This window comes from Panthera tigris, chromosome A3 (genome assembly GCF_018350195.1).
Source record: "Panthera tigris isolate Pti1 chromosome A3, P.tigris_Pti1_mat1.1, whole genome shotgun sequence".
Lineage (NCBI taxonomy): Eukaryota > Metazoa > Chordata > Mammalia > Carnivora > Felidae > Panthera > Panthera tigris.
The window spans coordinates 102,889,742-102,916,322 of NC_056662.1; the positions used below are offsets into that span (position 1 = coordinate 102,889,742).

The following is a 26,581-nucleotide window of genomic DNA, read 5'->3' on the forward strand; positions in this document are numbered from 1 at the left end:
ATTAGTTGGGACACTATTAGACTGCAGCCAGCAAATTTTAGGGACCACCGTCCCAACACAAACATACCCCATTTCCTTCCAAGTGGGGAGAAAACAAACGGGCAGGTGAACCTCCCCCAAGTGCTAACATTCATCACACTTGAGATGGTGAGTCGATCCAAATCCAGATCTGGCATGACTCATTAGAGCTGGCTGTGGGGAGACGGGGACGGATTGTCTTCACCCTTCCTGTACAGCCAGGTTCTTATTTAAAAGTCCATCCTATTTAACTGTCAAGGTGGGAAACTTCATAAAAGCCAAAATGCCTAGAAGGAGCAAGGGAGCACGCTCACGGGTGATAAGAAGCTTACGGAAGCAGATAGCTCAGGGAATGGGGCGGCTACCCCCAAGCATTCACTCCGCAGTCCCCTGGGAGAGGGGCATTGCTCGAGGGCCAGGAGCTCCCGAGTGGAGTTTCCTGATAAGGAATAGAGAATGGCTCTGGGAGAAGCAGTCCATACGGACCCGGGACCCCTAGTCCTCAGTGGCCTTAGTGATGGGCGAGCATCCTGTTTTATTAAAAGCCTGTTGCTGGCAGGGAAAGCCGTCTGCCTGCTGTGTGGGCAGGGGCCCAATATCGCTGCGGGCAATTCCAAGCCAGTACTACTAGCTGAAATCAAACCAGGAAAGAACAGGACTGTTTTTTAGCTGATGAAGCAGTACTTTTTCTTTCTTTCTTCTCTTTTTTTAACAGTTCTCTCTCGCCTGGCTCCACTGTGTACTTTTTGTGTGTGCGGGCATGCATGCGACATTCTTCACCGGGCTGCAGCTGGGGCTCAGTCCTGGATGAGCCCACCCCTACTTGCTCCTCCCTCACCCCCCCCTCCTCCCTGCGCTGCCTCACCCCGGTGTCACAGGCCTACCCAGCCCCCAGCCCCTGGGTAGAGGCGGGGAGCAGAGGGAGGCTCAGACTGTGGCCCGAGGTTATTTACAGGGTGGGGGTGGGGGCGGGAAGAGAAATTCGCTGCTTTGTTTATCTTCTGAGTCTGGAAACTCTACAGAATTCATCCATTTCCAAGGAAGCCTGCATGTGCAGGCTTCCAAAACTAAAAAGGAGATTCACTTCAAAAGAAACTAAGTGAAAAGCTGTTTTCTTTGTGAGCTGATTTGTTTATTATTATTGTATTTTTTTAACATTAGGTTTGCTGAAAGTAGGCAAGGGGAGTCATTTTTTTTTCCATATTTTTATTGCATTTTTACTCTCATCCTCTGTTGCCTTATCAGTGAGGAGGGCAAATAATATTTTAAGAGACTGATATAAATATGTTCTCAGCTCATCTCACACATAGCTATGGGAAATCGAGGTTCTGCGTAAACGTTTACAATCACGTTTTCTGCTGAGGTTATAGAGGACTGAGAGTCTTCCATTCGTGTTTTAATCAAATTCACTCAGATTGTCCCACTTTTACAAATGAAAAACAGTGTGCTTCAACACAGATCTTTACGACTAGTTTTTAAAATAATAAAAACAATTTTAATATGCTGGATGGTTGTCTGTACATGATTTCTCTGGGTCTTTTCACAATTTGGAGTGAATGGTGCCCATAGCAAATATAGCATGTTAATTTACTGGCCTCTTTTTAACCCTGCACTCAAACAATAAACTTTTCATGTGGTGCCAAGAAACAGTATATGTTTTGAAAAAAAATTTTTAAAGACACAGTCAGTGGAGAAAAGGAGATTTCAGAAACAAACGTAAAATGTGCTTGAAAATGTGTTACTTCACATGCGAACATTCGATTTCATATATCCTTAAATATAAATATTCGATTTTTAAAGTTTCTATTATTTACCGCATTATATGAATCATTGTACTGATGTAAGCCTAAAATCATGTAAACTTACAAGTGTTGCTATGTATTTGAATATCTTATGGGATTTGTTTATGGGAGTTTCAAAATCCTGGGGAGAGGTAGTCTATGGCGCAAAAAAAGAGTGGCATGAATCATGTTAAAGCTGATCTACTCTTTTCTAAACTGTGTCTTTTAGGTAAAAGATATATAACAAATTGGATTTTTTTTTTTTTTTCTCCACTGTCTGATTACTTAAGAGAAACTAGGGGATTATCTTTATGGTGAGGAAAAGGGCACAGAAGGCAGTATTTTTCTTTTTTTAAAGAGGGGCAGGGCTCAGTGTTCTGCTTACTCTGCCTTTGCTGGTAAATTTAAAACATTAACTTCAAGCTTTGATATTGTGCTTTCTTGTGAGTCACTGGGCCAAAAGCCCATCCTATCCTATATTGTCAGGCAAGGGTCCAAGACGAGAAATCAGTAAAGCACAGATATAAGAAGTCTTTGCCTGTGCAGCGAAACAATCGTCATGAAGAAAGTTCCATTCTTGCCGTGGGAATCCATTTCTAGATAAATGTAGTTAAAGCCTTTCAGTGCCAGAAGAAAACTTCTGCAAGGAAGAACTCAAAGAAAACCATTTTCCATGCTACAGACAAGTATTAACACTACTGATCAACATTTGGTCCAAGAAAGAAATGATTACCTGTTTCGGCTTTCAAAAGGAATTCAATATCCTGTTGACTACAGAGCGGGCTCAGAGAAATGGGACTACTGAGTAATGCAATCGATCCCTTCCAAGAAGGAGAAAGAGGGTGTAGCTTGGACCACAGGAAGCACCATTGATAATATTTTTTTTCTGTTTCTGGAAAATCAACCAGGAAAGAAAGTATGTCTGAAACATTTAGAAAATAGGCTGTCCTGCCTCTGGTTCTGGAACGAGATGTCATAGGATCACTTTTCCCTACTCCATTTCTCCGAATACAACTAAATTCCCTGAAAACTATTCAACTGACAATGGTAAAAGAAATCTGAACGTTGGAAAACAAAACAAAACAAAACACGGTGGACTGGAAAGAAACCTCAAGACTTGAGAAGCAACTTTCTGAGTTCCCTGGATTTTCTTTTTATTTCCCATGTACCCTGATCTGGGCACAGGAGGGGCTTGCAATCTGGAATCACCAATAGGCACAGACAAGAAAACAACAACAAAAAACGAAACCCAAGAATATCCTCCTCTCTCTGGTCAAAGTTCAGGAAAGGGAAAATCCAACAGAGGCCCAGTAAGAAGTTCCAGCCCCCACTACAATCCAGGGTCCTTGCAAACAGTCTAATCTGCAGGCAGTGGGGGCGGAGGCAGCAGAAGCAGCAAAGCCCCAAGCAGTTCTGGCCTCTGGTCCACAACTGAGACATCAGCGGGTGGCCTGATCCACCCACAGCAGCAGCAGTGAAGCCCCATGTCTCCCTGGCCTTGACCCAGTAGCGTAAGGAGACCCAGGCCCAGCAGCTACTTCCCGGCTCCCAAGGGTTGCCCAGCAACAGTCTCCTAACATAATAATCACATAAGAAAGCAATACAAAGTGATATATTAAAAAATATAATAATTAAATCAAAACGGAACTCTAAGAAATGTTCAGGCAACCCACAGAAAGACAAGAACAAAGGAACAGAAGAATGAGAAACAGAAGGAACAAACAGAAAACAAATAATACAACACTAGACTTAGCTTTAATAGATCGCTAGATACCTTGAATGGAAATGGTCTCAATACACCAATTGAAAGACAGAGATTGGCAGGGTGGATTACAAAACGCGACCCAACTATATGTTGTTTATGAGAAACTCACCACAAATTTAATGACACGAGGAGACTGAAAGCAAGAGAAAGGGAAAAGATATACCAAGCAAGTATTAATCAAAAGCATGAATGGCTATGTTAACATCAGACAACATAGACCGCAGAGCAAAGAAACTACCATGGGCAAAGAGGATTATTCCACTAAGAAAAAAATAGTTCTCCTGTGAACCAAATAACAGTTTCAAAATATCGAAGCAAAAACTAAGACAGCTGAAAGAAAATTAGACAAATCTGCAATTGCCTTTGGAAGCTTCCCACCCCCGCCCCCACTCCCACCCCCGCTCAGAAACTTTAGGACCACTAAAGAGAAAATTAGACCACCACCACCAACTACAAAGATCTAATTGGCATTTATAGGATGCTCAGTCAACAACCACAGAACATCTGTCCTTTCAAAGGGCCCATGGAACATTCATCAGGGTAGACTGTATCCTAGATCGTAAAGCGAACCTTAACAAATTCAAAAGAATTAAAATCATAGAGTATGTTGTCTGACCACAATGGAATCAAACTATAAATCAAAACAGGAGGTCAACAGGAAAATTTCCAAATACTGGAAAACTAAATAAACTTCTAAATAATTCATGGGTCAAGGAGGTAATCTCAAAGGAAACTTTAAAAATTATAGCACTGAATGAAAATGAAAATGAACATATTTTCAGTGCTATGATTTTTAAAGTTTGTGAGAGGCAGCTAAAGCAATGTTGAAAGGGAAATTTATGGCACTAAAAGCTGCCTTGGAAGAGGAAGTATCTCAAATCACTAATCTAAGTTCCTACATCAAAAAATTTACAAAAAGAAGAGCAAAATAAATTCAAAGCAAACAGAGAAAGGAGATAATAAAGGGCAGAAATCAATGAAATTGAAAGCTGGAAAATCGTAGAAAAAAACCATTGAAATGCCAAGACGGTTCTTCAAAAAAATAAAATAAAATAAGATTACTAACTTCTAGCAAGATTGGCAAAGATAAAAAGGAGACACAGATCCCGATCCCCAATATCAGAATTGCAGGAGATACCACAATAAATTCTGCAACTATTATAATGATAATAAAAAATACTACAAACAACTTTATGTTCATAAATTCAACAACTTAGAAGAAATAAGACAATTCCTCTAACACCCAAACTACCAAAACTTAGCCAAGATGAATTGGATGATCTACTCAGTTCTTTAACTGTTGAAGAAATTGAATGTGCAATTTAAATGCTCCACAAAAGAAATCTTTAGGCCCAGATGGCTTCACTAGAACATTTTACCATTCAAAGAATAATTAATGTTATTTCTATATAATCTCTTCCAGACATAAGAAAGGATAAATCACTTCCCACTTCTATATATGAGGCCATCATTGCTCTGATACCAAAACCAACTGAAGACAGTACCCTCCCCCCAAAACCCCTGAAGACTAATATCTCTCATGAACTTAGATGCAAAAATCATCAACCAAATTTAATCAAATCCAACGATGTATATATAAATAGTAAGACACTATGACCAAGAAACATTTATGCCAGGTATGAAATACTGATTCAATATTTGAAAATCAATCAATGCAATACACCATAGTGACAGGCTAAAGAAGAAAAATCATATGATCATATCAACTGATGCAGAAAAATCATTTACCAAAATGCAATAACCATTAATAATGAAAAAAACCTGTCCACGCACTAGGAATAGCAGGGAAGTTCTTCGGCCTCATAAAGAATATCTTCTGAGCCCTACATCAAGCATTGTATTTAATGGTGAAAGATTAAATGCATCTAAGATCTGAACAAAGATGTAGAACAAAGCAAAGATGTCTGCTCTAACTACTCTTACACACAGTATTAGAAGTTCTAACCACTGCAGGGGCGCCTGGGTGGCTCAGTCGGTTGAGCGTCCGACTCCAGCTCAGGTCACGATCTCGCGGTTCGTGGGTCTGAGCCCCGTGTCGGGCTCTGTGCGGAGCCTGGAGTCAGCTTCAGATTCTGTGTCTCCCTCTCTCTGCCCCTTCTCTGCTCACGCTCTGTCTCTCTCTGTCTCTCAAAAAAGAATAAACGTTTAAAAAAAAAAAAGTTCTAACTGCTGTAACAAGACGGGAAAAAGAAATCAAAGAATCAGTAAAACTATCTCTGATTGCAAGCAGCATGACTGCATAGAAAATCCCAAGGACTCTGGGACAAATAGCTCGTCCTCCTTGCCTGGGCTGCATCAATCAAGCAGGTATTTGCAGTTGTTCTCAGGGTTTGCCGCAGTAGACAGCAGCAGGGGGACAGAGAGCACTGCATGGGCATGGTAGGCCAGGGGACACCCCAACTGCCCGACTCTCAGCTGTGTGCCCCCGGACGCCTTCCTTGATCTCTCTGAACTTTGGGCCCCTCATCCGAAGTGGGGTTTTATGATAGAATCCAGAGCCTATAGCTGTTGTGAGTATTCAACGAGAGCCGGTGTGCAGACAATTGATCACTCTATACTTGCTGCCGTCCTGCTACTGTGGCTGCTACTGAACGTGATGGTGCCATCTGCTGAGCTGCCCCCAGGCACTGTCACTGAAGCCAAGAGTCCTGAATTCCCCTGTTAGTGGTCCTGTGACTTGTCGACTCACCCAACCATTCTAAGCCTCACTGCTCTCATTTATAAAGTGGGGACGATAACCCCTCTCTCATAGGTTTCCTGTCAAGACCTATGAGGTCTTAAGACCAAGTGGAACAACGCATAAAAGTGTTTTGAGCCCTTGATGATAATAATAATAATAATTAATAATAATAATAATGGCCAGAATTTGTTGAGCACTCCCTGCTCAACACAGATCGCTTTTTGCCTACGACCTTTTACCTAATCCTTATAACGATGAATTGTTAGTCTATGCAGTTTGGGAAACTAAGACCCCAAGAAGTAATGTGTCCAAAGACATAATTTGTAAGGGATAGAATCCAAATTCAGACACCCAGAATCTGGCTGGGCTCTCATGCTTTCCAGAGAAAGTAAGCTAGTGAGGACAAGAACAGCTTGGCATGGGGGCTCACTTCCACTGGCAAGATGGGTACGATCTGGTGTGGGAGCCTCAGAGAGCAGTTTGTGACAGGCAGGGGGGGAACCAAGAGTCATCCTTGGCAATGGCCACTGGCTCCAAACTAACAAGCTGTCTGAGAAATGAGGTGCCCTTTGGTGGAACACCAGGTGGGACGTTAATGAGAGAGCCATCCTCCCCCCACCCCCATCGCGTTTCCTTGAAAGTTCCAACAATTAGGCTGAAGCAAACTACGTGCCCAGGTCTAAAAATAACTCCGTCACTTCCAATAAGGGCTCAGTCTGGGCTGAAGTCATTCTTTCAGGTGCAGCAAAGGAATGCTTGACTGTGCGTCATGAACTTAAAATAGGAGCAGGGTCAGAGGGCCAGCTGGGGCTCACAGATGCCAAGTGGGCAGTTTCTCAGCTGGTGTTTTCTAATATTTCCTGCTTTAAACAGCAGGTTTCTGCCTTTTTTTTTTTTTCAGTTGAGAGGGGGTGAAAATGTATGTTTAAAACGTTCACTAGCTTTGCTTTCTCTCATCTCCACGTGTATTCTTTCCACCCGTCATTTGCATTCATTTTTACTGGCTGCTCATGCATTGTCCTGAAATATACTAGTCACAGAAATTAAAACAGGCAATTCCACCTCTTTCTCCCATCATGGATGGATCCATAATGTTTTTCCTGAATATCCCTGGCCAGAGTTCCCCAGGGAAACCGCTGGTTGGACAATTCCCTGATCCCATGGTATGCTGGAAATGGGCTGTCCATTTGTCCAGGTGCTCTACAGAAAGTGGCTCTTTTGTAAAGGAGAGTGGAATCGAGTCTAAGATCCTACCAGTTCTGAGAGTTTGTGATTGATTTCCTTTTTATAGCCTGGCTATATTTAGGTTGATGAATTATATTCAAGATGGAATCATCGCTGATTCTGTCAATGAATTGTTTTTGTATTCAAAAGCTACCGAAAGGACTTCTGATCCAGACAAGACAGCATAAACTCACTTCTCCCTTTCCTCCTCCAGCTAGGTACAATGATGAACTCTGGAAATATTGCAAGAGGTCACCAAAGGAAAACTCTGAAAGGGGAAAGAGAGAGGGAAACAAGCTAGAGATCCTAGTACTGCAAGAACAACACAGCAGGGGGGTGTCTTACTACCCCCTTGTCCAACAGGAGAAGATGATCTCGGCTTGGCATTTCCTGCTGCCCAACCGGGCTCCAGAGGAGAACCAACAGAGGTTCCCTCTTTTTGGTGGGCCTGAGATTCTCCTCTCTCACGGACAGACACCTGGAATGGCCAGATGGTACCAAAAAAGGGGGTTACAGCATAACAAGCAACCTCGCCTGGGAAGAAGCTTTTTTGTCTCCATGGACCCAAGAGGACCCCTTATCTAGAGGCACCGGGAGAACCAGCCTGAGGAATTTCCTTCAGTCCCCTCAGGTAGCAGCAGGGAGGACCAGTGGGAGCCCCAAGAGACTGTAATAATATGACAAACGCTCTGAAATTAAATTGCCATTGGACCCACAGCCCACTAACCGAGGCCAGGATCTGCTTGTTAACCTAAATAGGGTGAGAGCTGGCTTAAAAAAAAAAATTCAAATTGGATTGAGAGTCTCCTAACATAAAAGGCAAGATGTCCAAACATACACATCATATCAAGAACCAGGAGAATAACGTAGATGAGAAAAGACAATCAGGTGACACCCACTCTGAGATGAACCAGGTGCTAGAAGCACCTGACAAAGACTTTGAAGCAGCTGTCATAAAAATGCTTTAGAAAGGAAGTGCAAATTCTCTTGAAACAAATGAAAGAAGAGAAAAAAAATCTTGGCCAAGAAACAGAGCTTATAAAAAAGGAACCAAATGGAAATTATAGCACTAGGAAATACAAATGACTGAAATAAAAAACTCACCAGATAGGCTCAATGGTAGAATGGATACGACAAAAGGTAGAATCAATAAAATTGAGGAAAAAACAACAGAAGTCACCCAATCTGAGTGACAAAGAGAAAGCATACAGAAAAATTTCTCTACTGTAAATGATGACTTCGATTCACACATTAGTAGCTTTGAACACATGCAGATGGGCTGCTTAATCACCTTAAGAGAACTAATGGTTTTAAATAGTGACAAATAATTGGAAAATAACAAATTTTAAATGACACCATTTACAAAAGCACCTAAAATATAGGGAATAGTTGGGGCACAGATGATTTTTTAGGGCAGTGAAAATACTCTGTATATTATAATGGTAGATACAGGTCATACATTTTTACAAACCCATAGAATGTGTGCCATCAAGAGTAACCTGTAACGGAAACCATGGACTTTGGGTGATAAGATGGGCCAATGTAGGTTTCTGAACTGTAAGAAATGTATCTTTCTGGTTGGGGATGTTGATTATGGGGGAGGCTATGCAAGTGTTGAGGGAAGGAGTGTATAGGAAATCTTTCCTTTCCTCTCCATTTTGTTGTGATCCTAAAACTGCTCTTAAAAAAGTCTTTAGAAAATAGCCAAACAGGAGCACCTGGGTGGCTCAGTCAGTTAAGCATCCGACTTCAGCTCAGGTCATGATCTCACAGTTCATGGGTTCGAGCCCCACATCGTGGGTCCGAGCCTGCTTCAGGTTCTATGTTTCCCTCTCTCTCTGCCCCTCCCCCACTCATGCTCTGTCTCTTAAATATAAAAAATAAAACAATTTTTTTTAAAAAAATAGCGAAATAAATGTGATGAAATTTAATTAAGAACTATAAGATTATTGTTGAAAGATATTAAAGAAACCCCAAGCAAATATTTATAGAATGAAAAACTTAATGCTCTAAAAAAATTTTTTTAATTTTTAAATTTTTTTACTTGAGAGGGAGTGTGAGTGGGGGAGAGGGGTGGAGAGAGAGAGAGAGAGAGAGAGAGAGAGAATCTCAAGCAGGCTCCATGCTGAGCATGCAGCCTGATGTGGGACTTGATCCTAAGAGACTGGAATCATGACCTGAGCTGAAATCAAGAGTTGGGTGCTCAACCAACTGAGCCACCCAGGCGCCCCAAGACTTAATGCTTTTAAAGTCAATTCTCTCCAAACTGATCTCTAGAACTAGCACAATTTCAATATAAATTCCAGTAGAGTTTTGTTAATTTTATTTTTAGCATAAACTTCATCCTATAATTTATTTGGAAAATTAAAAGACCAAAACAATCTTGAATAGGAACATTTGTCAAGACTTATTCTGAAGCTTTAGTAAATAAGACAGTGTAAGATTTGTGTAAGCATAGACAAATAGACCCATGGGACAGAAATGAAAGTTCTAGAAAACAGACCACTCACATTCAATACCTTGATTTGTGATTTTAAAAAAAGACACTGCCATGCAATGAGACAGGAGGGATGGTCTTTTCATAAACTCTGCTGGGTTGACTGCATATTCATTGAAAAAAAAAAATTAATCTTGACCTTACCTCACACCAGACACAAAAATTAAATCAGGTAGGACACCTGGGTGGCTCAGTCAGTTATGAGTCTGACTCATGGTTTCAGCTCAGGTCATGATCTCATGGTTCCTGAGATCTAGCCCCACATTGGGCTCTGCTTGGGAAAATCTCTCTTTCCCTCTCTATCTGCCCCTCCCGTGGTCATGCTCTCTCTCTCTCAAAATAAATAAATAAATAAGCTTAAAAAATCAAATCAGGTAGACTGTAATCTAAATATGAAAGGTAAAATGATAAAACTTCTAAAAGACAACATCAGAGAATAATCTCATGAGCTTGGACACGAAAAATTTTCTCAAACACAGTACAAAAAAACCACTAAGAACATGAGAAAAGATCAGTAAACTGGACTTCATTAAAACCAAGAAGTTTGTTCACCAAAAGACACCAAGAAGAGAGTAAAAAGGTTGGGGTGCTTGGATAGCTCAGTGGGTTGAGCGTCTGACTCTTGATTTCAGGTAAGGTCACGATCGCCGGGTCATGAGATCGAGCCCTGAATCAGGATCCACACTGACTGTGGAATCTGCTTGAGATTCCCTCTCTCTCTTTCTTTCTCTCTCTCTAAAAAATAAATAAATAAATAAATAAATAAATAAATAAATAAATAATTTAAAACCTTAAAAAGAGAGTGAAAGGCAAGCCACAGAGAAACAATATTTGCGTATCTTAAACTTGATTGAAAAAAATTGTGTCCAGAATATATGAGACATCTTCAAAAACCATTAGTAGTCCAATAGAAAAAAAATGAGCAAAAGACTGGCACAGGTACCTCACAAAGAGGCTATACAATTTATCAGTAAATATGAGCAGGGGAGTACAGAGGACGTTCACAGGGTAACACCACTATATACCCACCAGAGTGGCTGAAAATGAACAGACTGATAACATTAAGTGCTGGAGAGGATGTGTGGCCATTGCCACCGCCAGCCACTGACCAGCATGGCGGTAAATGGGTGCAATCACTGTGGAAAATTTGGGGCAGGATTTACTGCACCTGAACAATGTAGAGCCTGCGACTCAGCAGTTCCCCTCCTTGGTATACCCCCAACTGAAACATATACACACATGCGCACCGAAGACACGTACTAAAACCGTTCAGAGCTATCTAGTTAAGGAGCCAAAGACTGGAGACGTGAAAAGTTCTAAAAGGAAACCACACTAAAATGGAGTTGGGAGGCCAGAGGTGGGAGTTCTCATGCCCTACCCCTCCTGGCCAGTTGCAGAAAGAGCCACACCTTTAAAAATTTTTTTAATGTTTATTCATTTTTTGAGAGAGAGAGAGAGAGAGAGAGCATGAGAGTGGGGAGGGGCAGAGAGAGAAGGAGACACAGAATCTGAAACAGGCTCCATGAGCTGTCGGCACAGAGCCTGACGTGGGACTCGAACCCATGAAGTGTGAGATCATGACCTGAGCTGGAGTCAGACGCTTAACCGACTGAGCCACCCAGGCGCCCCAAGGTGATACTACTTTAGCGACTACTTTACTATCCCAGAAGGAGGAAGATTTTCCTCCCCTGGCGACACTCAGCCAGTGAGAGACTGTAATAACTCAGCCAATGAAAAACCACTATAATTTGAACCCCCGTTGACCTTAATGGACTTTTTTTTTTTTTTTTTTTTTACAACAGACCTCCCAACTTGTCCCTTTCCTCTGTAAAAGAGCGTTCCTCTCCTTCAATTTCTGGACTTGCCTATGCTTTTACTCTGAAGCTACTTTGTCCCGAATTGCGATTCTCTGCTTTTTCTGAATGAACCCATTTTTTTTACTGGTAAAATAACTGGCAAGTTTTTTTTTTTTAAGTTTATTTCTTTATTTTGAAGAGGTGGGGGAGCGCAAACACGAGGAGGGGAGGGGCAGAGAGAGGAGAGAGAAAGTCCCAAGCAGGCTCCACACTGTCCATGCAGAGCCTGAGCAGGGCAGGGGCTCCATTTAGGAATAGTGAGATCATGACCTGAGCTGAAATCAAAAGTCGGCCGCCTCACCACCTGAGCCACCCAGGCCCCGATCTTCAAGGTTGGTAGAAATAGCCCAGAGTTCCATCAACAGTGGAATGGATAAATATCTGTGGTGTCCTTAGCAGTGAAATTGAACAATCTAAAACAACACGAGCTAACACAGAACTGAAACCTTCAAGTTCAGGGTAGGGAGCCGGGCAACCAAGAGGGCACACAGGATGATACTATTGACATGAAGGTCAAGAACAGACAAAGCTAATCGGTGGGGATGCAAGTCAAGATGGTCGTTATTTGGAGGATGTGACTGGAAAGAAGCACAAGGGGGCTGTTGGGGTGTTTGTAATGTCCTGTTTCTTTGTCGCTGTTGTTGTCTTTATCTGTCTCTTCTTTTTCTGCTGAAGTATAATTAACATCTAGTGTTATATTAGTTTCAGGTGTACAATATAATGAAGATTCAACAGCGTCCTGCTCCTCAATCGGGTCATGGTTTCATAGATTTGGTTCCTTTGTGAAAATTCGTCGCGCTCTTACGCAGATCACTTGTGCACTTTTCTCCATGGATGTCTGACTTCGGCAAAGGGTTGACCTAAAACACTATGTTGGAGTTTGCAGAGGTCAACACAGCCACAAAAACTTTGTTGCTTCACAAAGAGTATTTTATATGATGCCCCAAAACTTTGGAAACCAAGATGCCGTTTTCTCACTCTGAGCCAATAAACACACAAACTGATAGAAAAGTCATTGGGTTCACAGATGACTTATTTGTAGACAGTCTACACCACGTGTCCTAACATCTTCCATCCAAAGGCAGGCCAGCCTTCCATTCAGCAGAGAGGCCCTGCTCACCTGTCAGACCATCCGCTTCTCTGAGCCCAGGGAGTTTGGTTATGCCCCACTGTGGTCCTCCCACCCTCACCCTGGTCCTCCCAGCTGCTCACCTGACGCCATGACCGACATCAGGGCAGGCCGCCATGTCAGTGTGGACCTCACCAGTGACCCATTCTTTTCATTCCATGCTGATGCCCCCTGACATAGAGAATTGGAGACGGAATTCTTTGGGAATTTCCGGTCTAAAACCATCTAGAGAGCTCTTGCTGAGTTACTGAAGATACCTTTGCTGGAACACTTGGCTAAAATCCTGGCATTTTTTTATGAGGAAGCGGGTTTTAATTTGGAAGATGTATCTGCTGAACTATAGGGCCATTAAACACCAAAGAGCTGGTTTATTTCCTTTTGAGATGTTTTAAGCTTTCTAGTCCCTCATTCCCTTCAACCAGTAGGATGAGAGGTATTGGTATAACCAGCTGGACATTTTGGTTTTTTTTAGTTTATTTACTTATTTTGCGAAAGAGAGCACAAGCAGGGGAGGGACAGGGAGACAGGGAGAGAGAGAGAGAGAGAGAGAGAGAGAGAGAGAGAGAGTGAGAGAGAGAATCTCAAGCAGGCCTCATGCTGTTAGTGTGGAGCTGAACTTGGTTGGGACTCAATCTCATAAACCGTGAGATCATGACCTGAGCGGAAATCAAGAGTCAGACTCTTTTTTTTTTTTTAAACGTTTATTTATTTTTGAGACAGAGAGAGAGAGAGCATGAACAGGGGAGGGTCAGAGAAAGAGGGAGACACAGAATCCGAAACAGGCTCCAGGCTCCGAGCTGTCAGCACAGAGCCCGACGTGGGGCTCGAACCCACAAACCGTGAGATCATGACCTGAGCCGAAGTCGGATGCTTAACCGATTGAGCCACCCAGGCGCCCCAAGAGTCAGACTCTTAACTGACTGAGCCACCCAGGCACCCATCAGTTGGACACTGTTTACAAACCATTTGTGTGCAACCTGTCATCTTCTCTCCCTCCGTAGGTAGCTAAAGTTACGTTAGAGCAAGGGGACCCTCGAGAACACCCAGCATAGCCCCCTGGTTTGCCAAAGACAGGGCCAAGTCTGGGGGAGGGAAAGGGATTTGCAAGTTGAGCTGTAAGAACACAGGTCTCCTGGGACACCTGACAGTGACCCCACACTTGGGGATCTGAGAACAAAGCAAGGTGTTGTTGAGCCCAAATTAGCTGTCACCTCCTTCCCCTGATTCCTTTTCTTTGCTTCCTACCATCAAAGTCAGGTTCCAAATGCGTCCATGGGAGGGGCCAGGAACCGTCTCTGTCCCCCGCTACAAGCAAAAGGCCCTCAGGCATCCTCATCTGGGGTGAGCTGGAGGAAAGAGGCAGCCGTGTGGAAGGGCCAGCCCCGAAAAACACGAGTGCTTGAGGGGGCTTGCAGAGGGGTGTAGCAAAGAGTAAAATTCTCAGCCTCTGGAAATGCACATCATGGGTTCAAATTCCACCTCCCCCACTTACCGTCTCCGGGCCTCAGTTTCTCTAGCTGGGAAGCAGGAATGACGGTAGAAGCCCCTCGGTCAGATTGCCGAGGACAACGAAGAGTGTGCGAGCTACTGGAACAGTGCCCGAATGCCGAGGCACCGCAGGTGGTGAGGGAGGACGCGCTCCCAAAAGGGCAAGGGGCCACGCTTCGGGTGTCTTCAGTGGATACAAAAGGCCGAGACGGCTCTTGGTCATGGAGGTAGAGCCTCTCCGTTGCCCAAGCGAACCACTTCCTGGCTTCCGTGAAACCCTCAGCTCTTAGTATGACCAACCGGTTGGGCTAATGACCACATGCCATGACGCCAGAGACAGAGAGACAACAAAGGGAGAATCTGATCAGTGGAGCCTGGACGGGGCGCGGAGAGGTGCCAAAGGCAAACCAAAGTCACTTGACCGGTGGGCCCGCCCTGTGGAAGGGATAAAGGCTACCTGCCGTACCCTGAGAGCTGGGAATATCTTCCCCTTGGAAAACATTCCCTCCTGGGCTCTGTCAGTTGATGGCTGACATGTCCACTCTTAGATAGCCATTCCTTTGGCTTAATATATGGTCCTCTGTCCAAAAGACAGAGTCCTGGGGCACCTGGGTGGCTTGGTCGGTTAAGCATCTGACTTCGGCTCAGGTCACAATGTCCTGGTTCGTGAGTTTGAGCCCCGCATCGGGCATCGGGCTCTGCACTGACAGTGTGGAGCCTGCCTGGAATTGTCTCTTCCTCTCTCTCTGCCCCCTCCCCAACTCGAACATGCTCTGGCACATGCACGTGCTCTCCCTGTCTCTCTCTCTCTCTCAAAAAAAAAGACAGAGAGAGACGGAGAGACAGAGCCCTTACTGGCAAAGTGGGTGGCCCCAATTTAAGATGTGCTGTGCTCACGTGGTTCTGCACGTTTTTGTTTTTGTTTTTGTTTTTGTTTTTGTCTTGGAGAGAGACAGAGTGTGAGTGGGGGGAGGGGCAGAGAGGGAGAGAGGGAGAATCCGAGCAGGATCCTCGAGGTCAGTACATAGAGCCGGACGCAGGACTCCAACTTGCGAAGCCATGATTCCACGACCTGAGCCAAAATCAAGAGTCAGACGCTTCACTGACAGAGCCACCCAGGCGCCCCTGGTTCCTCACGTTTTATACAAAGCTTCCTTTTCTGTGTCTCCCCGTGAGTGTGACAAGGGTCTGCTCACCCAAGAGCTCTGGGACAGCGTGTGCAGCTTCCAGACTGCCCATGTTAAATATGGTTAGCTGATTACCACGACCTGTCCTCGCTGTGAAGGGGCTCCCACCTCAGAGTCTCATTCTCGCTTCTCTGTCAGCCTGGAGTGCTCAGCCAGGCGCCATGGTCCTCCGGCCCCTCGGGTCTCTGGGGTCACTCCTCAGATAGGCCTCTTGCCCCACACAATCCTGTCGCCTTGCACTCTGATTTTCATCAGTGCTTCTGCAGGTTCCTTCTCTGTGATCTGTCCCCCTCACTAGCATGCCGGTTCTTTCTTTGTCTTGATGTCACAGCATTCTAGCCCCTGAAGCAGTGCTTGGTATGGGCAGGTGTTGAGTAGGTAACTGATGAATTAATGAATGAGTGGATGAATGAATGAATGAGCAGACCAGTGGATGAATGAATGAATGAATGGATGAATGAATGAATGAATGGATGAGTGGATGAATGAATGAGTGGATGAATGAATGAGTGAGTGGATGAATGAATGGATGAGTGGATGAATGGATGAATGAATGAATGAGTGGATGGATGAACAGTGAGTGGATGAATGAATGAATGCATGAGTAGATGGATGGATGAATGAATGAGTGAGTGAGTGGATGAATGAGTGAGTGAATGAATGAATGAATGGATGGATGAATGGATGAGTGGATGGATGGATGAATGAATGGATGGATGGATGAATGGATGAGTGGATGGATGGATGGATGAATGAATGAGTGGATGGACGAATGAATGAATGAGTGGATGAATGAAAGAATGAATGAGTGGATGGATGAATGGATGAGTGGGTGGATGGATGAATGAATGAATGAATGAGTGGATGGATGGATGAGTGGATGGATGGATGAATGAATGAGTGAGTGGATGAATGAATGAGTGAGTGGATGAATGAATGAATGAGTGGATGAATGAATGAATGAGTGAATGGATGAATGAGTGGATGGATGAATGAATGGATGGATGAATGAATGGATGACGAATGAACTGGACACTTCCGTCACAACCTACGCAGAGCACCGGGCTTATTAATCCTAATTAAAGCAGAGTAAGCGCTTTCGCTCTAGGTCCCCGGGGCCCTTCTGTAAAGGCTCCAGTGGAAACTGCACAGAACAAAGATGTGACAAAAGAACTCATTCGTGCGGAGGAGAAGCTGGCCTGGGGACCATGTTACGCTGCATGCTTTCATCTGCTACATTTGTGTTTGCTTCGAGGGTTTCGTGTGCTTTTTCAACAAGAGAGTATGGGTAGGAGAAGCTGTTTCCAGACTCATCACAAAACCAGCACCACGGGCAGCATCGAACGTCCACGGAGCCCTTGCAACGTGCTGAGCGCCATCCCAGGAACCCGACGCCCGCGATCGCATCCGATCCCCACCACGACGCCGGTGTAGACATGAGAAAACCAAGGCCTCGACCGGCTGGCATCCCAGCCTTTCCAGTTGGTCTCCTTTCCTTTCCAGTTGCTGGGGTAGCTCCGAGTGGGCAGGAGACACCCCAGCTGTCCTCTGGCAGTGTGCCAAGTCACCTCATCCTGCGCTTTTCTAAGATGGGAGGGTCAACCTGCAAAACGATGAACATGGGGCCCGCCACTCTTAGAAGTTCTGCCTCATTCCCTGACACCTAGGGAGTCACCCCAGCCTGCTCCGGCCCAGCTCTGGGTCAGCACATTCAGCAAATCAAGTGCAGCCGAGGCCCGGCCTTCTAGCTCCAGCCTCCCCGCCTTGTCACACGCACCACCCCTCCCAGCGGAGCTTGCGCTGGTTCATTTCCACGGCCGCCGGGTGGGCTGCCTGCCAGAGGGTTTTCATGAGATGTCCGGTTGCTGCAGATTCAGTGCCTGACAGGGCGGACACTCAGTAAACTAAAGATGCCCCGCAATGTTTTTCTGTTACTGATTCATTTTTTAGTCTAGCTGACGCCCCTCTGTGGGCACCGTATTTCACACCCGCTGTGCCCCAATCCAACGTGACAAGCTCTCTCCTTGGGAGTACAGAAGCGACGAAAGGAAGTTCATGGCCTGCACGCTACCACAGAGCAAACACAGGTACAGGTCCCCTGTGGAGTGTTAGTAGCCTGGAGCCATCAGGCCTCCCAGGAGCCTGTTTGTCAGGATAGGAAGCTTCCAGGCTCATTTCAGCAGTGTGTGGACAGAGCCCCACAGGATAGGTGACCCTGAAAACTGGTAGGGAGAGAAGAGTCAGCTGGTTCTCACCTCAGAAACGAGAAGACTTTTCTCCCCACGTGAGAACAGGTGGATGGAGATGGGACTTCACATCATCCATCTTCCGCGAAGTCACTTATACCGTGACCTTGGGCAAGTGGCTCAGCTTCTCTGAAGCTCAGTCTCCTCTCCTGCAGAAGGAGAGTGATGGTCTGAACTTGCCTCTAGGTCCTCGAGGCTGCAGCCTGCCCTGTGCAACCAGCTGAGGGAGGTTTTGTCAGCCAGACTTCATTCCAGGCCTATTACATGAGAATCTGTGGTAGGTGGACTCGGGTGATTCCCACGCCCGTGGCGGGGAGGGGGGTTGCAGGTCCTAGAACAGCTGGCTCCTCCCCTCGGTCTCAGCTCTGACGTCTGTGAAGGCCCGAGGCTCCCCACCCAACTCCCCCCACACACCCTTGTCCTGTTTGCCACAGATTCATTTCCTGACTTAAGGATGGACATGTTTAGGCCCGAAGGCCCCCGAGAGGGAAATGTCTACTCACTTTGTCATCCTGCTTCCCAGGGGTGTCCTCCGGGGACAGGCCCTGGGGGCCCAGATGGCTCTGGCGCCTCCGTCAGGAGGTGTGGGCCTCCAGGACAGTGTGGACAGTCCCTGGGGACATCTGAAGGCCTCTCAAGAGATGGTGACAACAGACTCAAAAGGGAGAATTCCTGCTAGTCATAAATTATCCTCTCCGACGCCAATGGTTTTTCTGTTGTTAGAGATGATTATTACAGGCGTGAACAATGGCCCCGCTGTTCTTTCTCTGCTGGCTGAGAAGCAGGACATCCAGCTAGCTCCCGAGTCACCTCACAGCAGTTGGCATGGAAAATATCGACTTCCTTCTTATTTCTTGATCCTCGTTGCTTTTCTTCCTTCGTTTCTTATCACCTCTTAGGCGTTTTCATGTTCCTGCTCTTCTCTTCATTCTTCACGCGATAATGCTTATTTAATTTTGAATGTTCTCTTCCGGTCAAAAGTTGGCTTGCTGGGTCCAGACCAAATGGAAACAAACATGACGAAATTTGTGCTATGCTGAAGGGCGCCTGGGCGGCTCGGTCGGTTAAACGTCCGACTCCAACTCAGGTCATGATCTCACGGTTCATGGGTTCGAGCCCTGTGTCGGGCTCTGGGCTGATGGCTCAGCACGGATTCTGCGTCTCCCTCTCTCTCTCTCTCTGTCCCTCCCCCGCTCACGCCCTGTCTCTCTCTGTCTCTCAAAAATAGTAAATAAATGCTTAAAAAAAAGTTTAAAAACGTTTGTTCTATGCTGAGAGGGATGAAGACGAAAATGAACGCCAGCGATTGCGGCAACGATGACATTTGGGGACGGGCAGAGGGCACCGGGAAGCGAGAGGCCGGGCTCGCAGGAGATGTGCCATTCACTCTCGCGGGTGTGTGTGTAAGGCACAGGTGTGATGATGCTCCAGCATTCTCCAGTAGAGTGCTTCTCAGCGTGTGACCTCTGGGCTAGTGGTCTCAGCGTCACCTGAGAACTTGGGAGAAATGCAGATTCTCGAGTTGCATCCCAGACCTACTGAATCAGAAGCTCTGGGGGGGTACGGCCTGCGAATCCACTTGAATAAGCTTCTGGTGGTTCCAGTGCTGCTTGAGGTTTGAGATCCGTGACGTTATGCTGCGTAGACACCTCACTCGCTGTCATTAAGTGAAAGATTCGCTTGATATCTGGACATGGGGTAGGGGTAGTGGTGGGGGGGTGGGCACCAGAAGGCGAGGAGGAAGGGAGGTGGGAGACGCCGACCTGCATTGGTTAGGGGGCAGCCTGGGGCAAAGGAGGCTGAACTGGGGAGTTAGGAAGCTGGGAGAAGTGAATTCAAAGAAGAATCCTTTTTCCCAAGTACAATTTCTATACCATCTTGGTAAAGTAACTCTAAATCATTCTTCTAGGGTCTACAGCAAATGCTAAGTGAAGTAACCGCTTGGTTCCTAAATTATTTCTGAGAAAGGGCGAACATTGCTTCTTCCAAAAAAGCTCCGAAGAGTGACCTAACAAATACACCCAATAATGGTGACACTGCTTAACAGTTGGTGAATGGTAACATTTTCTGTAAGTGGCTTCGGCTCTTTTTACTTTATTTTTCATTTTTTAATGTTTTTATTATTTTTTGAGAGAGGGGAGGGGCAGAGAGAGTGGGACAGAGGATCTGAAGAGGGCTCTGCACACGGGCAGCAATGAGCCTGATGCAGGGCTCGAACCCACGAACCGCGAGATCGTGACCTGAGCCGAAGCCCAACGTTCAACCGACTGAGCCGCCCAGGTGCCCCCAGATCTTTTTTTTTTTTTTTTTTAACGTTTATTTATTTTTGAGACAGAGAGAGACAGAGCATGAACGGGGGAGGGTCACAGAGAGAGGGAGACACAGAATCTGAAACAGGCTCCAGGCTCTGAGCGGTCAGCACAGAGCCCGACGCGGGGCTCGAACTCACGGACCGTGAGATCATGACCTGAGCCGAAGTCGGACGCTTAACCGACCAAGCCACCCAGGCGCCCCCCCCCCCCAGATCTTTTTAAAGAAGATGCAGCTTGACCTCACCTCCCCCAGCCCCACCGTTTACTGGGCTTTACACGTTAGCCGTGAATGGAGTCGTTGGGCTATTTGCTTTCCTTCCGCCATGGTGTTCAGCTCTATCTTTGTGGCCATCTGTGGATGCGGCTCATTCTCATCGCGAGGTGGTAAGTGCCCCGTCATTTGGACCCTGCTCATTCTGATGGACACGTAAGTGAAGATCCCGTTCAACGCTCCCATGTCCTCATGGGGGAGAGGGGATACTGCCGGTGGGAAATCACCTTTAAATATATTAAAGGGGAGTCTGGGGTTTGTTTGTTTGTTTGCTTGTTTCTTCTAATTTGAACGCAAAGGTCTCCAGAGACACAGCTGGGGCTACATTATCCGTTTTCCAGGAAAAGGTCTCTTTGTCCGTGAACTCACTCTCTTCTTCTTTCGGTCACTCAGCCACCAATTGCTGAGCAGCTACCCTGGGTCAGGGATTGCACTGGGTGCTGGGAACCAGAGTGAGCCAAACCCCGGAGGTTCGTAGAGACCCCAGAGTTGGGCGTGTCTGAGTGCCCTGCCTTTGTGCAGATGACAGAGCAGGGGCTGCCCAGATAATTTTGCCCCGTGGAGATGGCGGGGTGGGGGCCATCTGGCTATTCTGACCTAGGCACCTCCAACCTGGAGAAATGAAAGAGCCCATCACATCCAGTCCACCTGTTTATAGCTTTCCTAAAACTTGAGCGGTCCCACTGAAACAGACCCTCTCCTTCCCCCCTCCCCAGGTGTCCCAAGTGTTAGAACTGGCCGGGTCCCTGGATTTGGAGGACCCGTACTCCACACGGTGCGGGACCCTGCCCGCCAACTGCTCTGACCTGAACTGTTGGTTCTGTCCAGTCAAGAGGCTCAAATCCAGTAAACCCAGGGTATTTTCATGCATTGACTATTCTGAGGAGTCTGCTATTGCCAGACTGTGTGAGGGGCACTGTGGTTATATCAATGGCTCAGACCGACCCTGTTTTTCCCCGAGGAGGACCCATAAGAGGAATACCATAGTGCAGTGATGGGACCAGCGGGAGGACAGGGGCCATAGGAGCACGGGAGAGGCCCCGACCCGGTCTTGGAGGGCCAGGAGAATCCCCAGACCGGGATGGGAAAGACAGAGTAGACAGACCAGGATGGTTAATTTGGGCAAGTTGGCTAGCTAAGGGATGCCCGGAGAGCTGGTGCAAGCATTATGTCTGGGTGTGTCTGTCAGGGTCTTTCTGGAAGATGTTAGCATTTGCACTGGTAGACTGAGTAGAGCAGATGGCCCTCCCCAGTGTGTCCAGGCATCACCCACCTGCCCAATGGGCACACAGGTAGAAAGAAAAGCAGAAGAAGGGTGACTTCATTCTCTCTCTGCCTGAGCTGACGTCCCTCTTCTCTTGCCCTCAGACATCACTCATGGTTCCTGGTCTTTCGAAGTCAGATCGGGACTTATACCAAGTCCTATGATAATAAATATCCTCTCGGACACATCCTTTTCGTTCCGTTTCTCTGGAGATCCCTGACTAACACATAGGCCAAGGTGGAAGTCCCAGCTTGAGCACAGGGCCAGAGCAAGGGAGACCAGGCCTCTGCAAGGATCTGAAAGCATTTCAGGGGTAGGGACCAAAGGAACAGGGGCAGAAGCTAGCCCAGAGGAGGCGGGCCTCATCCCAAACTCTGGTCTCAATTTAGGGCAGAAGGGTCTCCGGAAAGGCAGACAAGCCAAGAAGGGGCATGAGCCCCTTCTCAGCCCTTCCCCTGTGCAAGGAGTTCTCTCTTGGGCACGGTGAGGGCCTACAGGGGACTCATCGCCTCTTGCAGCTTTCAAATCTCTCCCCCCACTGACAGGAGCCAGGGACTGGGATGGGGTGGGGGGGGCACGGGGTACCCCATCAGCTCCCAGGCGGAGAGCGCCAGCGTGCTCGGCAAATGTGTGCCCACAAACCTCAACACCCGGGCTTCTTTATTAAGCCATTTCAGGTGCTGGCCCATTTGGTGACCTGACACGGAGCCTGTCTTTCTGCACAGCTGGCAGGGGACCGATTGGCAGGTGGTGGGGCAGAGACCCAGGACTGCAGACAATGGAGGCTTTAATCCCAGGTCTGATGCCAAGTCTGGGATAAAGGATGGCTCTACTCAACTCACACTCTCACCCAACAAACCAGTGAGATGGCGTGAGGTCTGCGGGCCCCGGACACCTTGGTGTCTGTCCCCCTACTCCCATGCTTGATGGAGCTACTGGAAACCACAGGGGCAGGTTGTCAACGGTGCAGCCCTGTTCTAGCTGTGTTAGTGGCTCTAATGCCAGCCTCACACTGGCTTTCAGATGATTTTCACGTCTCTGTCTCCCTTGGGGCGTGCCTACGGGAGAAAAGGTAGGGTGGTTTAACGTCAGGGCGCAAGTTATCATTTAAGGTGAAATTTCCACCATAACTCTACACAGTCCTTCTGGATAAAATAAAGCTTACGGGGAACAGCCTTTCTCCCCAAGGACAAAAGAGCCCTCGGTCCGCGGTGGGGCTTGGTGAAGGGCTCGGCCGCCAAACTCAAAGAAATAGTTCCCTGCTGACTGCAAGTTTTCGTCTTGCTTATTGTTCTGTTTCGAAGCCTGGGAAGACGGAAGGAAGTCGCAGAAATACCTCCGAACCCTGGGGGCCTGGTGAGGGGAACGTGTCCACATGCCTTGCAAACCCCACCTTGACCGGCTGGGATGAAGTCCCGCCCCAGGATGGGGCCAGAACCTCCTCCAGGGACGGTTGTACCTGCTGGCGTGGTTTCACCTTTGCGGGCCTCTCTCATTGCCACGATCCCTTTCCTCCACCTGCGAGACCGAAATTCCCTCTTCCTCACCTTCTCCCACACGGGGTGCAAAATGGGACCGACAGCAGAGGGGAAAACCTGGGCCCTAGGCCAGGAGCCTCCCCAGACTTCAAGCGATCCTCATCCAGGCAAAATGCCTTCTTTTTCTTCGGGAAGCTCCATTTCGTGAAGTGAAGGGGGGCAGGGGTTAATCTGGGTGGCACTGTGACCCCTAAGCGGGAGCCTGGGGATTGCACGACCCCAAATCCAATACTCAGAGCGGACTCTGCAGTGGACGTGACTGCTGGGAGAGACCCCGGGGCCCAACAAGGCGGGGGGGTGGGGCAGGGTGAGGGCAGCATGTCAAGACCACAGGGCCGCCCAGACAGCCTTCCCGCACGGTTACCAGGGTTTGCACCCCATTCATGATGACCACACAGGGGTACACACCCAGAATACCCCAGACAAGTGGCTGTAGCAAGGGGACAGAAAGAGAGCTGATGATGGCCTCAGTAATCTGTACAAGTGTAGCTCTAACTTCCTGGTAAGGAAAGGGAAAGAAAAAAAAAAAAAAGGAAAACAGTGTGGTATGCAGCTCTTATTGTCTAATAAAAGAAAATATTCTTCAGGGAATTTTTTTTTTCCTGGCAACAAATTCTTGGAAGAATTTATGTGACAGAACGCTCCAGGGGAACATCCTTGTGCTGGGAGGGAGGCCACCGAGTCTGAAGGGCCTTGGAAATTCCAGTCATGCACATGGCAGGGGGGGCTGGGATGCCATGCTGGTCCAAGGGTTGGAAGGTTGATCACAGGATGTTGCTCAGAAGGAGGGAGGGAGCTGAAAGATGTCCCCAGGGATTTGAGGTGGAGGCCAGGGGCTGTGACAAAGACCATGTACCACATCACTTCACTGTCACATCCTGCCTCGGTGAAAAGTCCGGCGTCTACCCTGAAGGACAACAGTAAAGGGGGGGCCGGGAATGTGGGGGCTTGCTCCCTGGTTCTCTTCATGTTCTGGGGCAAGAAAGAGAGGGAGACAGGGGGGAAGGAAGGGAGGGAGGGGGAGACCAAAAGAAATCTGGGAGGATGGGGGCATCTGGGTGGCTCAGTGGGCGAAGTATCCGACTTCAGGTCATGATCTCGTAGTTCATGAGTTCGAGCCCCACATCAGGCTCTGGGCTGACAGCTCAGAGCCTGGAGCCTCCTTTGGATTCTGTGTCTCCCTCTCTTTCTCTGCCCCTCCCCTGCTCACGCTCTGTCTGTCTCTACAAAAATAGTTACACATCAAAAAAAAAAAAAAAAAAAAGAAAGAAATCTGGGAGGATAGAGAACAGGACAGAGGTGAATGAGGCATAGATCAGGGTAAGAGGCAAAGCCAAGGCCGTGATTAGGAGTTCTGCCTTCGCTGCTGTCTGGCTTCAGGCCTCACGAAGTAAAACGTGACCACCAGGGAGCCCATGGGAAGTTGGCCAAGTGGGCCTCAGGAGCTGACTTCCATGATACTGGTGGTCTAGGAGGCTCCAAGTTGCCATGCTGGCAGAGTGAAGGAAGACAAGAGCATTCTGGCAAAGTACTCTGTAAAGGGGTCTGTGAAGGGCTGGGGACAAAGACCTGGAGAGAGGTGAGATTCGTCTGGCCCACGGACCTGCCCTCATTTCCTCAACAAACCCACCGCACACGGAGTAAAGTCAGACAAGCTTGTGGGGAAGAGAGGAGAGAAATATCAGCAGATCGAAGGGTGAGTTAAATGTCTGGGAGACAGAGGGTTCAAGGACTGTCTGTCCCATGAATCAGAAAGGAGGGGGCCGCATCTCGGGGTTGCACCCTGAAGGCTGCAGCGAGGACCCCACCGTGAGGATTCTGCCTGGCTTCTCTGCTACTCAACTTCTCCAGCCGCCAGTGGAACTCAAGGGTGCTCCCCCAGGGGCCCCCCAGGATTCTGAGCGTCTTGGTCCCCGAGTGGGACCTCCCATCTGGGCATTGAATGGGTGTGGGGGGAGCTCAGTCTGCACAACTTGAAGTAAGCCCACCTTCCACCCCAAACTCACATCCCCCGGGGGCTGTGAGTCAGCCCCCTGCACCGGGGTAAATCATACCAACAGCCTCCACAGAGCCCTCACTGTCTACACAGCTGTCTACACAGCCCAGTCAGCTGCCCAGGACTTGAGAGGACTCAGCATGGCTGAGACCCATCCCAAAGACGCAAAGCCACTTCAGGGAGCGGAAAGGCATCTTAAAAGATGCCTGATCGAAGGCATCTCCTTCTGAGTTTTCAGAAGGAGTTTTCTACCCAAAACCAACCAACCAAAGGACCAAATTGCAAGCGTCTCTTGTAAACGGCGAAGGAATCGATGCCTTGCTCACATTTTGAGCGAATTACAAAATCTCTTACCCTGGGTCTTCCCCATTCTCCCGTACCCTCCTCCTTCTGTACTGAGTTTGTAAAACAAACAAACAAACAAAAAACAAAAAACAAAAAACAAACAAACAAACAAAAACTATAAATTTGGAACTTGATTTAAAGTTTTAAATAGATGCACTGCCGTCTGTTACTTAAGCACGTGTAAGAAAGTAATTGTTCTACGTTTTCATTTGTAAAGTTTTACAGACAATTCCACGCTGTCATCAGAAAAAAAAAAAAAATGTTTCAGTTCTCCTCGAAACGGCATCATTTTATAGAAACTTCTGAATCTTCGCCAAAAGGCCCCAGGGTTTGGGTTTGCCGTTGGTGGTTGCAGCTGAGCGTTGTCCTTGAAGCGGCCGTGACTCAGCTTATTCAAAATAGACTTGAGTGTAGTTCTCCCCTTCAAAGATTCAAAACTCATCCTTGGCACACACCCTGTGACCGTCGTGTTACCTCCGTAACATCTGCTCAGTGATGTCCCAATTCTACTGACTCACGGGGGAACCACAGGCTGCAAATGGCCACAGAGCTCACACATATGGAGTGGGCCGCACGTCACCTGCTGCGTGACTCAGCAGCCAACAGATGCCACCACGGAAGAGCAGAAGAAAGACAGAAGGCCGGCTCGTGCACGAGAAAACGCAATGACGTGTTTATCGCACGATTCCGGTGGCATGTGGCTGGTCGGGTGTGGACCGCCGGGGTCTCTGATCAAATGGGTTGAGATGGAAACGGTTGTCTCTTTGGGCAGCAGAGGTCCAGGCTGGTCTGGAAAAGGAGAGGCAGCTGTGTGTCCCTCTTGAGTCCCTGGCCAGTGTCCGTGTGCTGCCCGGGGCCCTCTTCTGCCCAAGAAAGACCCTCTGTGCAGGTGCTGAGCACCCCCACGCCTGCGTCTGCTCCTGCCGCCGGCACCAGGGTCACTTGGGATGGTGCCAAAAGGGA

At 47.4% G+C, this 26,581-nt stretch overlaps 1 long non-coding RNA gene across 4 annotated transcripts in view; it reads left to right on the forward strand.

Annotated features, from left to right (window-relative positions):
- LOC102956089 overlaps positions 1-18,996 on the forward strand; it is a 156,493-nt gene extending 137,497 nt beyond the window's left edge. Inside the window, exons 4-5 of one of the 4 annotated variants that reach the window (XR_006215889.1) lie at positions 7,704-8,120; positions 12,545-13,325. This is a non-coding gene — a long non-coding RNA (uncharacterized LOC102956089). Of the gene's footprint in view, positions 1-733; positions 1,093-7,703; positions 8,121-12,544; positions 13,326-16,901 lie in introns of those variants that run through there. The other 3 variants (XR_001510306.2, XR_006215890.1, XR_006215888.1) reach the window with 3 other exon arrangements.
- Positions 18,997-26,581: the final 7,585 nt, after the last annotated feature.